Source organism: Amblyomma mixtum, chromosome 6 (genome assembly GCF_055824585.1).
Source record: "Amblyomma mixtum isolate Tamu chromosome 6, ASM5582458v1, whole genome shotgun sequence".
Lineage (NCBI taxonomy): Eukaryota > Metazoa > Arthropoda > Arachnida > Ixodida > Ixodidae > Amblyomma > Amblyomma mixtum.
The window spans coordinates 80,048,396-80,060,250 of NC_143017.1; positions in this window are offsets into that span (position 1 = coordinate 80,048,396).

Consider the following 11,855-nt stretch of genomic DNA (forward strand, 5'->3'; position numbering starts at 1 on the left):
ACTTGAAATTATTTCTAATACTTGGCTAATGGAACTTAGCACATGGCTTTTCCTAAATGAACTTGAATTAAATACAAATAAAACGAAGTTTATGTTGTTTTGTGCAAAAAATAAGCCCATATCCCATGTTGTGCGATTGTCGTTTCGAACTTCTGAGATTGAACAGGTTGAAAATCTTTCGTTTTTAGGAGTCACTTCTGACAGGAAACTTAGTTGGTCGTATCATGTTGATAATGTCCGCATAAAGGTTGCAAAATCAGTTGGCATGCTATACAGGCTTTGTAATCTGTTGCCCGTTTGGCTCAAGAAGCGGTTGTATTTTTCTCTTGTTCAATCTCATAAATTATTGTGTGTTGGTATGGGGAACTACCACAAAAACTGATCGCGAGAGACTATGTGTGCTCATTCGGAAAGCTGCACGTTTATTTCAGCCAGCAAATGGACAGGCTAGTGCTTCTGAGCTTATGATCCGCCACAATCTACCGTCTTTCATGTATTCATATCACCTGAAACTGAGTCTGTATATATATAAAGAGATGACAACAAATTCTGCGATGTTTTGTAGTCTGTACCTTGATAGAGATACCGGTTATTCATTGCGCCGTACTACCTTACTGACAGAAAGGCCAAGAACAAATTACGGTACGCAAACTATCGAACATCAAATTTCAAAGATCTGCAATTCCTATCCAGATATAATAGCTACTGCAAAAAATGTTACATCTGTACATCAGTTTAGGCAAAGAGCACGCGCCTTATAGTGTCATTGATGTTCTTGTTTGTCTTTTTGTTTTGTGTTTGTTAAATATTCCTATATTTCTTCATGTCGCTATCAAGCAAAGTGCCATTTATTTCTCGCAGCTTGTGCATATGTATATTGCATGTAGAATTATATAATCATCTGATCTGATCATGATTAGGATGTATGATTATGGCGATATGCTATGTACTACTGTCTCTGCTGCGCCCGGCGAGGCCAAGACCTAGTCAGGAGACCAATAGTCTCCTTTTGTCTTGCCTCGTGGGCAATACTTGTATTGCCTAAAAAATGAATAAATAAATAAGTTGACTTGTTGATTTCAATGTTGACTCATATGGTGATCAGAAATGGAATATGGAAATGGGATACTTCGACTCATTATCAACCAGGCAGAATGTTACTCAAACATTTTACATGCCGAAACTTGCGAGCTTAATCCTTGGACTGAATCTAAAGTTATTATTCTGTCATTTCTTTTATCTACTTGACTTTTTTCCTTTCTTTTGTCAAACTGTCAAGCGACAGCTTTTATTTCGGGCCCCGGTCGTAATTTGTAGCCTGATGGCAAAGTAAAACTGAATTTGATTGAAAACTATTGCGTCTTCATGTGTATGTTTAGGCGCAGCGGAAGACGCAGCCCTTCTCTCAGTAAATTGTTTCGATGGACAGGGTATAATACCTTTCGCTTTTGTTTCACTTATTTTAGGGTTTGCATGAGCTTTTTGGGAAGTTACTTCCTATGGCGTCACGGAGAACGTTGACGGTCCAAAATGTGGCAGTGATTATCGTGCTGTGCCTGGGGGCCTGAGCTTGAAATACTGGTGGACTCTGTTACATTTCCGGTGGCAGTATTGGGACGCCAGAGAACTGGTTCAAGGGCTAAGCATGGGACGTTACCGCCAGACTAGATTCACCATCTGCCGACCCTGTGGAGCGGACGGTGACGGCACCGCGGCCCGTGGCGACCACTTGGTCTTCTCCTGGGGAAGATAGACACCAATTTCACTGAGAACAGTGCTTTTTGAGAGTCTTCTGTCTTTAGCAGATGAAATAGTGTAAAATTTCACATAAATGCTCGCCAAAGTTAAATGGCTAAGGACTATCACGCAGTCAAGCAAGAAGAACACGGTTTGAATGGCCAAGAAGAACATGGATATCTTACAGTACGAGCGCGTTGCAGGTTTTTGAACTGTTTGAGGAGGAGTTGAGGAATCGCTGGGTTCATGTGTTTGATATAATGCTATATTGCTCAATGCGAGAATGTCAAGCCAGAAAAAAACTGGAGGTAATTATTCAAATATTATTCACAAGACGGCTTGAGCAAGATATCCGTTACACTTGGTTACAACACCTGAAATACTTCGATCTGGTGTTTTTATAGCATTCGTATGAAAGAATAAGCAGAATAAAAAAATGCTCACTATGTAGACCATGTACTATTGATGTAAGACTGTTTAGCTAGAGAAACTTTGAAATTCTTGTCATTTGTGGCCAAAATAAGGAAATTTTTGCAGAGACAGTGCATAATCGTTTAAGCACACTCTCAATTGCTGACCACCATGGTATCAAGGCTTGCAAAGACCCCAAGTTAAGTGTGAAGCCAATAGAAGAGGCTAGATATACTGTGAGATATCGGTTCACGCTGTCAAAAAGCTCTGAAAAGGTCTGCAAAGTGCTTAAAACAATGACAATTGACGGGGCTCATGGTGTGTATAGGTACAATTGGCAGGAAAATTTGTCAGCAGTCTATGTTTTTATTCAGGATTTGTATCGCACGTTTTATGCATGAGGTACTAAACAATGTTCAAAAGCATCCGTTGTGAAAGAGCATTTTTGAGGTGCTCGACGCCAGCGCTGATTTCGCAAGCATCCAACCACCTGGACAAGAACGCCTGCCACAGAAACAAGTTTCTCCGCCAAATGCCGAAACCAGGATGAAGTTCCGCCAAAACATGGCGCTGCACCAGGATAACTGGACAATCTCCTGTGATAATATGTAACCAGTTCCTGCCATTACAAGCGTATTTCTAACGCCATATTCCCAAACGGGGCTCTTCCTTCCGTGCAAGCCGCTTTACGTCGTTTTCTTCCGCGCATTGTTTTCGCTCCCTTAATTGAGGCACAGCACGTACGCACCGCAGCTCGCTCTCGCACTGACTGCATGTAACGTTGAGGTGACGCGCAGTTTCTCATACCGCGTACTGTTGCAACGACGCTCCGGCGCCGCCGGCGCCCCCGCCGCGATGCCTTCATTGTTTCCGCTCCGCCGCACCCGCCGTCCATTGGGCGCTGGACCGTGTTGTTTCTTCCTTCTATGCTCTGCCCATTGCGTTTCTCCCGTGGCGCAGTCGCTTTGTGTCCGCTCCGTACCGTTACCCGAAGAAGAAGCCGCGGATCCGTGACGCCCGAGTGTCCAGAAATAAGATGTCGTATGCATAAGTGTTATTGTCGTCTCCTGGACGCTTACATTGTTCCTTCCTTGGGACAACTCGCAACAGGTTCCTCCCCGCCGCATGACGCCGGTGTCCTAGTACAACTCTGAAAATATTGTACATTTTTTTAAAAATCGCCCTAGTATTGTTTTCCGCATTCTTTTGCTGCCTATTAAAGCTGGAGCTGCGAGGAACAATCTTTCGCTCGAACACTTTTTTTACTAATTGTGCATATAACCATGTGGCAGCTACCATGTGGCAGTTACATTTCTTTAATGGTTCAAAGCATGTCTTTAAGAAATGAAATGAACGCCTATATGTGCTATCGAGGAGAAAACTTCCGAGAACACGTGAACAGCAATCAAGGCGCACTGCAAATGTCTGCAAACGACCAAATTTCACTAGAACACATTGCAGCCCGTAAGCCCGGCTTCCGCCTTCACAGATGCAGTCTCGATCAATTTGGTAATGACAGAGCTATCGGCGTCGGATGTCACTGACGATCTGAAGAATTTTGCTCGCAGTCGTGCAGCAGTTCTTTTTAGCGGTGCAAGATAGTTCACACATTTGTTTATTTATTTTCATAGGAAGAGTCTCGCAGTTCTTGAGCAACTGTCCGCTCTTGCTAGTTGGCAGCGAGTGCGTAATAAACCTGCAAAGCACCCGGAATATATTTGTAAACACTCACTGCACCTCACTGCAGCATAGCAAAAGTGCCGTGCGTTATTGCTGCTTTCTGATACGTACCTTCTGAGCCAAACGTAACCAGTCAACAAGGATGGCTTTCCAGCCATCGCTTACAACAGCTCCAAAGGCCAAAGAGTCTTTGAAGGTGAGGACAAGGCTTTTCCTCACTTGCACTTGTTTAGAGATTAAGGACTGCCGTAAGTTTTTTCGACAGGGGTGAGCAACAAACTTCGTTTCTTGGCTGCTTTGGCAAACACTGTACACTGAAATCCTGTTACTAAGCAGATGGAGTCACTATCTCTCTTGAGAGAAATCATCGGACATATTTTGCGAGGAAGAGCGTTCTGAAATTGCTGTGTAGGATGTATCATTAAATTATAAACTCCATTCAAATTTCACAAAGCGGAACTGAGACTTGGGATGTTTGCGCAGAGGTTCTTTGACTGAAGCCGAAATATTACTGGTATCTTACCGAGGTGTGTTCAGTTATTTGTTGGAGTCATTATTGACGTCATAACGTTTCTGGTATCAGTTGCTTCCTATTCATTTGCATCCATTATGGGACACCATTTGATAGCTTTTAGAGAACGTTAAAATACGCCGTACATTTTTTATTTTCTTTCACAAACATAAACCCAGGGCAGTCGACATATAAAGTTCACGATGTGGTACTGGTATATTACTGTTGTATCCTTCTTTCTGGTTTCAGTTTCGTTTCTTTCAATGTACATATCGTCATCGTCATTCAATATGATTTCCTATATAAGTGGCTTCACTGTGACGAATAAAGGGGAGAGTTTTTGCATACTGCGCTTGCGTGGTCCCGTGTCATGCGTCTGGTCTGAACCAGACGCCACATATTTTTTTTCACTATGCAAAAAATCCAGCATATTGATGCAATTGCTGCATATGCTGCAAATGATGCAGCATATTTTGAAAGATTGTAAAGACGTACTTTGTTACATTGATGATGTGATTGTGTGGGGCAAGACACGTGAGGAGCACCACAAGAATCTACACCAGGGGCTAAAACGCATTGGTGATTCAGGTTTGAAGCTCAACCAGAAATGCACATTTGCTGTTTCAGAACTATCCTTTTTAGGGCATACGGTGAGCTCAATAGGGCTCACACCATTGCAGCCCAAGGTTGATTCTATTGTCAAAGTGCCTGCTCCTCACGATGTTGCCGCTTTGAGGTCATTTTTGGGTCTCGCTGGTTACTATGCTCGGTTTGTGCCGCGATTTGCTGATCTCGTCGAGCCGCTTAGAAGGCTCCTGCGGTCTGGTCAACAGTTCACGTGGGATGATGAGGCTGAGCGTAGCTTCCAGCTTGTTAAGACAGCTTTGTCTTCAAGCCCAGTCATACAAATGTTTAACCCAGACCTTGATGTAATTGTCACGACAGATGCTTTTGATAAGGGTCTGGGAGCCGTTCTTCAGCAACGCGTCTAAACTAGTTCGGGTTTCCTGCAATCAATCGCAGACAATAGAACAATGGGCATGGGAATTACCTCATGGCTACTCGGGTACCGCTGTGCCTGAAAGCCGCGCAGACGTTGAACAGGGTGAATTGTTGCGATTGCCTTAAAAAAGGGCTGAAGTTAACGAACAAGTGGTTGCTCCTTTAGAGGATTCGGTGGAGCAGCCTTTGCGTCGCAGCACTAGGGTACGCCGACCTGTAGAAAGATTTGGGTTTTCTTTAAGTGAACAATAAGTGTTTGGTTCGTGTTATTTTGGTTGCTGCGAATTACTACGTTGTATTTTCAAGCGGGAGGCGATGCTGTATCCTTCTTTCTTGTTTCAGTTCCGTTTCTTTCAGTGTACATATCGTCATCGTCATTCAATATGATTTCCTATATAAGTGGCTTCACTGTGACGAATAAAGGAGAGGGTTTTTGCTTACTGCGCTTGCGTGGTCCCGTGTCATGCGTCTGGTCTGAACCAGACACCACAATTACACAGACCCAAAGTACGGCACTCCGAAGTTCTGTTATGCATGCCAAAATAAAATGCACTGTTGTATAGAATCAGCCACAAAAGTTTACCGGATGCGTGCTCGCGGAAAAAAAAAATGGTGGAGCAGACCTCGGGACTTTGCCGACGGTACCCTTTGATGGAGCAGGTGTGTTCCCGGCACACTTTGAGCCTATTCAGGCTATTCGTAGGCGTGACTGATTAATCATTTGGGTTGATAACATGCGAAATTTTCGAAAGCATGCAGGGTAAAAAATTACATGTTTTGCTCATCCAGAAACACCTTGATGGCGCGGTTGACGTTTCAAAGCCACTGAGGTTTATTGTTAAAGATAACTGAACCTCCTGAAAGGGTCAGGTATAATCTCTAAACTTGTTTTGTGCATTATATATCAAGGAAAGAGTAACCGCGTCCCCTTGGTGATTCATATTTTTTGTTCGTGATGAGATTGCCACTAAATGTTTTAAGCGATCGCATGAACAACTTCGTATCTGTGAATGCTGCATTGACTATCCCACACATAGTGATTTTTATTTCTCAAACCATGATGCCTGGAAACTTTTCAATTAGAGGCGCTATTTCTTTTTTTTTTGATAGCGCTGGTGAAATAAATTATTTTGGAAAGGCCTTTATTCACGGAGTGATTTCTACAACCGCCATAACTGTGAAATATGAAAATGAAGGAAGCTATAGTTAACAGAAAAGCATGCACAGGATTTCGATTCCCCTTGAAGTATTAACTTTTAATTTCCAACTTCCCGTTGCTTGAAGCAAAAACCTGTCCCCATTGTCCACAACTATCGAGCCATCGAGGCCCCCAGAGAGATAAAATGGAAAAAGAAACTCAATACACACAGTTAGGATTGCAGTGGACAACCTTATTGGAGTCGTAAGTTTGATTTATTTTCAGTTCACGTATAAACAGTGATATATACAATAGATAAGACTAACGGCGTCAAATATGTAGAAAGCATGGAAAACTGTTACACTTCCGTACGCGAAGTCATTGAACACATAACAAATAAGGTACACATGCATGCAGTTATTTCTACGACATCAATGGACGCGACTAAGCACATATCACAGGACAAATCACAACGGCACAAAACACAAATAGGAACAAAACAAGCGGCAAAGATTACTTGCCTTCAACGAAGAGAAAACACATCAACAGACACCGACTTGGACATTCGTGTATTAGACTAGGAGACAAAATTTGTCAAACACGCTTCACAGTTGTACACACAACCGGGGACCTGTTAAAGACACAAACTTCACACGCGCTTGAGGTCACAATAATTCTTAGCAGATAAAAAAACTATGAAAACACAACAATGTTAATCATCTCAAAAAGGTAACAATCGATCGGCACAAACAAATAACAGATGACAACTGACTGGACAAAAGTAACAGGGGACTGTAGAGAGCACAACAGTATGTTACAATTATACAACTATAAATGTTAGGATAATACGATGCCCGTGGATGCTGTGCGCTGTCTTCATCAAATAGAAATAATAGTGGCTTCATTCTGTTAGGAGTTCTGTACATTGATGCAGGTGATAGCTGGTGGCTTGGACACAGCACTGATTTCTTGCAGCACCACGATTTAGCCTCTGCCCAGAATGTAATCGAAATCCAGCTGCTTTGAGGATATTTTTCAGACACTTATTAAACATGTACCGAGTAAACACAAAAGAAAGCTTGAGAGGTATGCATACGTTTAAACCTGAGACATAAACACAAACGACACGACGCAGGTTGACTCTCCGCACGAGAGAACTAAATTGAAGCTCAAATCTGAAACACATTGAGTTTGCAGACGTTCTATGCCCTTATTACATTGTTCTGCCGAAATCTGTTCACAATGGAAGTTCAAAACACGTGATAACTGCTCTACTGTTGGCCGTTTAACACTTTGTAGCCTTTGGAGACTTGCTGGAAGCGTTATCTACGTGAGAGTATTCATCTGCAGAGAATGATGCGATGAAACAGCGCAAGTGTATTTGGCAGGAAAGTATAGCCAACCATACAGTTCTAATGAATAGCAGATAATTCCATCTTTTCATCCACATGCATGTACCGTTTTTGAAATTGAAAGTTTTTTTTTTTTGCAGGCCGAATGTGAGCGTGGGCCAGATCATAGCAGGTGTTGAAAAGGTCGCAGTATGAAAACATCGCGCGCTTCACTACTAAACTTACATGTAGATGCCCAAATGAATGCAACAAAACAGTAGTGCTTTTATATGAATTCTAGGGTCCCAGAGCTGCCCCTCAAAAAAAAAAAGCGCAGGGCCAGTTGAGAACTGAAAGAATTTCTTCAATAACTGACAGGGAAGGTTTCAAGACGCACAACCAAGCCTAGCGTTCCGCTAGCAACGAAACTAACCATCACCAGTTTTTAAGCCTCTCTGCTGCCACCTAGGTAAGTCTGACAGTTATAGACAATCAGCCGCTTCCACGGAGCGCTATCTTTAAAGCCGTTCACAAAGAAAAACTAGCCAAGGATTCAGGCTACCGTGAGTCGGCCAAGAATCGGACGGAGACGTGCACGGGCTCTTTGCACTCATACGACAAAATTCCTGCGCAAAGAACAGCAACAAAAAGTTCCCAAGACATACGAGGTCCCGCTTCACCACCATCCACCGCCGCCGCCGCCGCCACCACCTCCGGAATCCCAGCCGCCGCCGCCCATGTTCCAGCCGCCTCCGCCGCCCATGTTCCAGCCACCCATCATGTCCCAGCCACTCTGTTTCTTCTCCACTAAAATCGGGAACGGGATGGGAATCAGGTGTGGCTTGAGGATCTTCGCCAACAGAGCCAGCTTGGCCAGCTTCTTGACTTTCTTCATCTTGTAGATCTTCTCGATGCCGTCAGCCCGGTCGCCAGTCAGCAGAAGAACGACCAGAAGTAGTAGCATCCACGGCGCCCTTGACGCCGCTCTTCGCCGCGGCGACATGGTGCAGGCGTCGGCCTTGCCGAGCAGCGGCACTCTGGGCCGTAGGCGTCCAAGTCCTCAGAACACCGAAGATCTCCGCCTCACCGTCGTGCCCGCTCGGTCACTTTGCTCAACTAACCACAGCCGTGGGGTCGCTTGTGTTCTACACCGCTCGTTGGCTGGCCGTGGGGCACTTTTATACGCACTTCACCATTCACTGTGTGTATGGTCCCGCTGCACGTGCGGCGAGGGGGAAAATTCGGAGGCACGTAGGGGAGGATCTTGCGGTTTCCTTCATCAATCAGGATAGCGGATTCTTCAATGGACCCACTCCGGTGGAAGACCTCCTTCTTCTCGTTCCTCTCTCCTCGTCTCTTTTAGCCCGGTGGGCACCAAAAATAGCGGCGCTTCTCACAGTACGTGTTGTTCTCGCCTTCGCGACTGCTGAAGAGGCCACGATCCGGGCTGGGTCTTCCTTCCCGTGCAGGATGAAGAATAAAAAAATAAAAATATTCGCTCTTCCTGGAAGCGCTGGAAGCGCGCGGACTGACGGCGTTTGTGGAGAACCCTCTCAGCGTCTCTCGAGTAGCTTCAAGCGAGCGAGTCCCAGAGGGCACGAAGAAGAAGGGGACGCCTGAAGCGCGATGTTCTCCACCACGAGAGAAAGAAAGAGACTCGTGTGTGTGTGCCTCCGGCGACCTCTTCTTCTGATGGACCGAGAGGGGCCGACTTGGGGGGAGGACCCTTTCGCCCCCTCGATGCGCCACAGCGAAGAGCCTGTCACGCCCACTGAACCGGCGCGCGCCAACGCCGGCGGACAGACCCTCGCTCGCCGCCGCCGCTGATGCGCTCCGCCGCGGCAGAGAAAGCCGCCATGAAAATCCCCCCCCCCCCCCCCCCCCCCTGGGGGTCAGCGACGTGCACGCGTCGGGCGTTTCCTATTGTCGTCCCCCTGGGGTGGCCGCTCAGGAGAGAGACAGGGAGCGACGTTACCAGAAAGAGCATCTAGCCAGCGAGAAAGCGAGAACGAAAATAAGAAGAGCGCGGTCTTGGTGGGCTGCGGCCGCGACCGCGACAGCCGCGGTCGTTTCGTGGCGCGGGTCAACAAACCAAGCAAAGAGTACAGAAGAATCCCGTTGCGACCTTGGCAGCAGGAAGGCCGCTGTCCCTGATAGCCACAGCGGCGCCCGCTTTCTCCAATGCCAGCCTAGCTGCCGGCTGGCAGGTGATGTTCCGCGCCTTCTTTCGTAGCCCGCGCAGTAAACAAAGGAAACTGGAAGGGACCTCCGCGGCGGGGAAGTGAGTGCCTTCTTCATCAGGAAGACCGGGCACTTCTCATCCTGTACGCCGACGGGCGAAGTGCGAGCACCTAGGCAGCACTTTCGTGCCGCAGATGAGCAAAGCGGAGTTCCTGCCCGAAAAAGAAAATAAACAGAAAGGAAGGTGTGTAGATAGGAAGGGCCCCTCAGGAGAAAAGAAACAAGGGTAGTAACAAGGCGTGTAGCGTTGAAGATGAGACAAGCGCCCGTACGCGCTTTCATGGCTCTCGAGGGGAAAGTGGCGAGCCGCTCGTCATCGTGACTGACAATAGCACGGGCGTGAACGCGCTTGTTTATCGGGCGCGTCCGATCGAATTAAGACCGGGCTGCTCTGGCCCGAGGCGGCACTCCGCGCGCTCTTCTCTCGTCGAGTGTAACGCTCCTTCCCCTCTCCTTTCTGGAGTGGCTCTTCTCGGGCCACGAGAATAGCATCTACGGGCAGCGCGGCGTGCTCCGTGGCACGCGCGGCCTCCGTAACGAGCGTAGAGCGCGAACTGCGTGGTATCTATAACAGGGTAAGCCGCTTTCAGCTTAAACCGGCTCGAAACAGATTATAACATTGCTATACATAACGGCGAGCAACGCAACGTCTTTATCGTCCTTTTCTCCGCCCGGTTCTGTGTCAACGTGGAGTAAGGACGCCAAACTTTTTTCGAACTTGAGACTATTGATACAACGTGAAGCAGGTGTCTGGCTTCCTTGGTCTAAGTGGATGATCGTCACTGCCCTGGATTAGAGAGGAGCTGGTGCGAGACGACTCCGCGTGGGTTTGGATTTTATGTGAACGCAAAGTCGTTGCTACTTGGTCTCGCTAATGAAGAGCATCAATGCTGATTGCAAAAGTTAATTTGAAAGGGCAGTTAAAGAACTGTTATCGCAGTTTACTGTCAACGCTGCTTCGACTTGAACGAAGTGTACTTCAGTTCTTCGCTTCCGCCCATTAACTGTCCAGTGTACAGCCAGTTCACAGGTGCCGTTGGGAACATTCGCGGTTCAAGGGAGAAATGTGATGCGGACAACAATCATAGTTCTAATTGCAGCTTTGAGCCCTTCTCTAGCTACACTGGCTAACATGTTTCAGAATACAAGAGCGCGTAATGGTGTTCGTAGTGAACTGTTGGTAGTGGCCAGCCCTCAACAATCAAATAAAACCAGAAATGGTGAATCCAAACGAAGGCCACCTCAACCTGATTTACGCACTTTCCTGTTGCGTTTTATTGAAGAACACATAAGTGCCTTTTTGGCGGTCATATCTCTGTGAACAAAGTCCTCGGTGCAAGGAAGAGGAGCGTGCACTTGAAACTTATCTAGTCGGCGTACTTTTTGTTTTCCAAAACAAGAGCAGGTGCAGCGACGTATAGCGATGCTTCCTTTTCTCTAGTTCACCACGGAGTGTGTTCCATCATGTACAGTGGACGTCCCCTCCTTTGATTACGACAGCTGTGGTTCACTTCGTGTTTCCTGTGATCATTGTTTATACAAATTATTGTTTGTTTATAGAAACAATACGGGATTTGTTTATACAAATTAGGCAGCCAACAACTGAGCGTTTTTTTTTGCAAATGCTTTTTAGTGACAACAGCGATTAGGCGTTGCAAAACCGTCTTTGCTTTTCTGCTGATTTCGTCTTAATAATTTAACTGAGCCAACCCTAAAAAATGGGGTAACTTCGGTGCCCTTTGGAAAATCCCAAAGTCCGCACTGCTGCAATATTTCGTTCTTGAAAGAGTACAAAAGAGGAGTA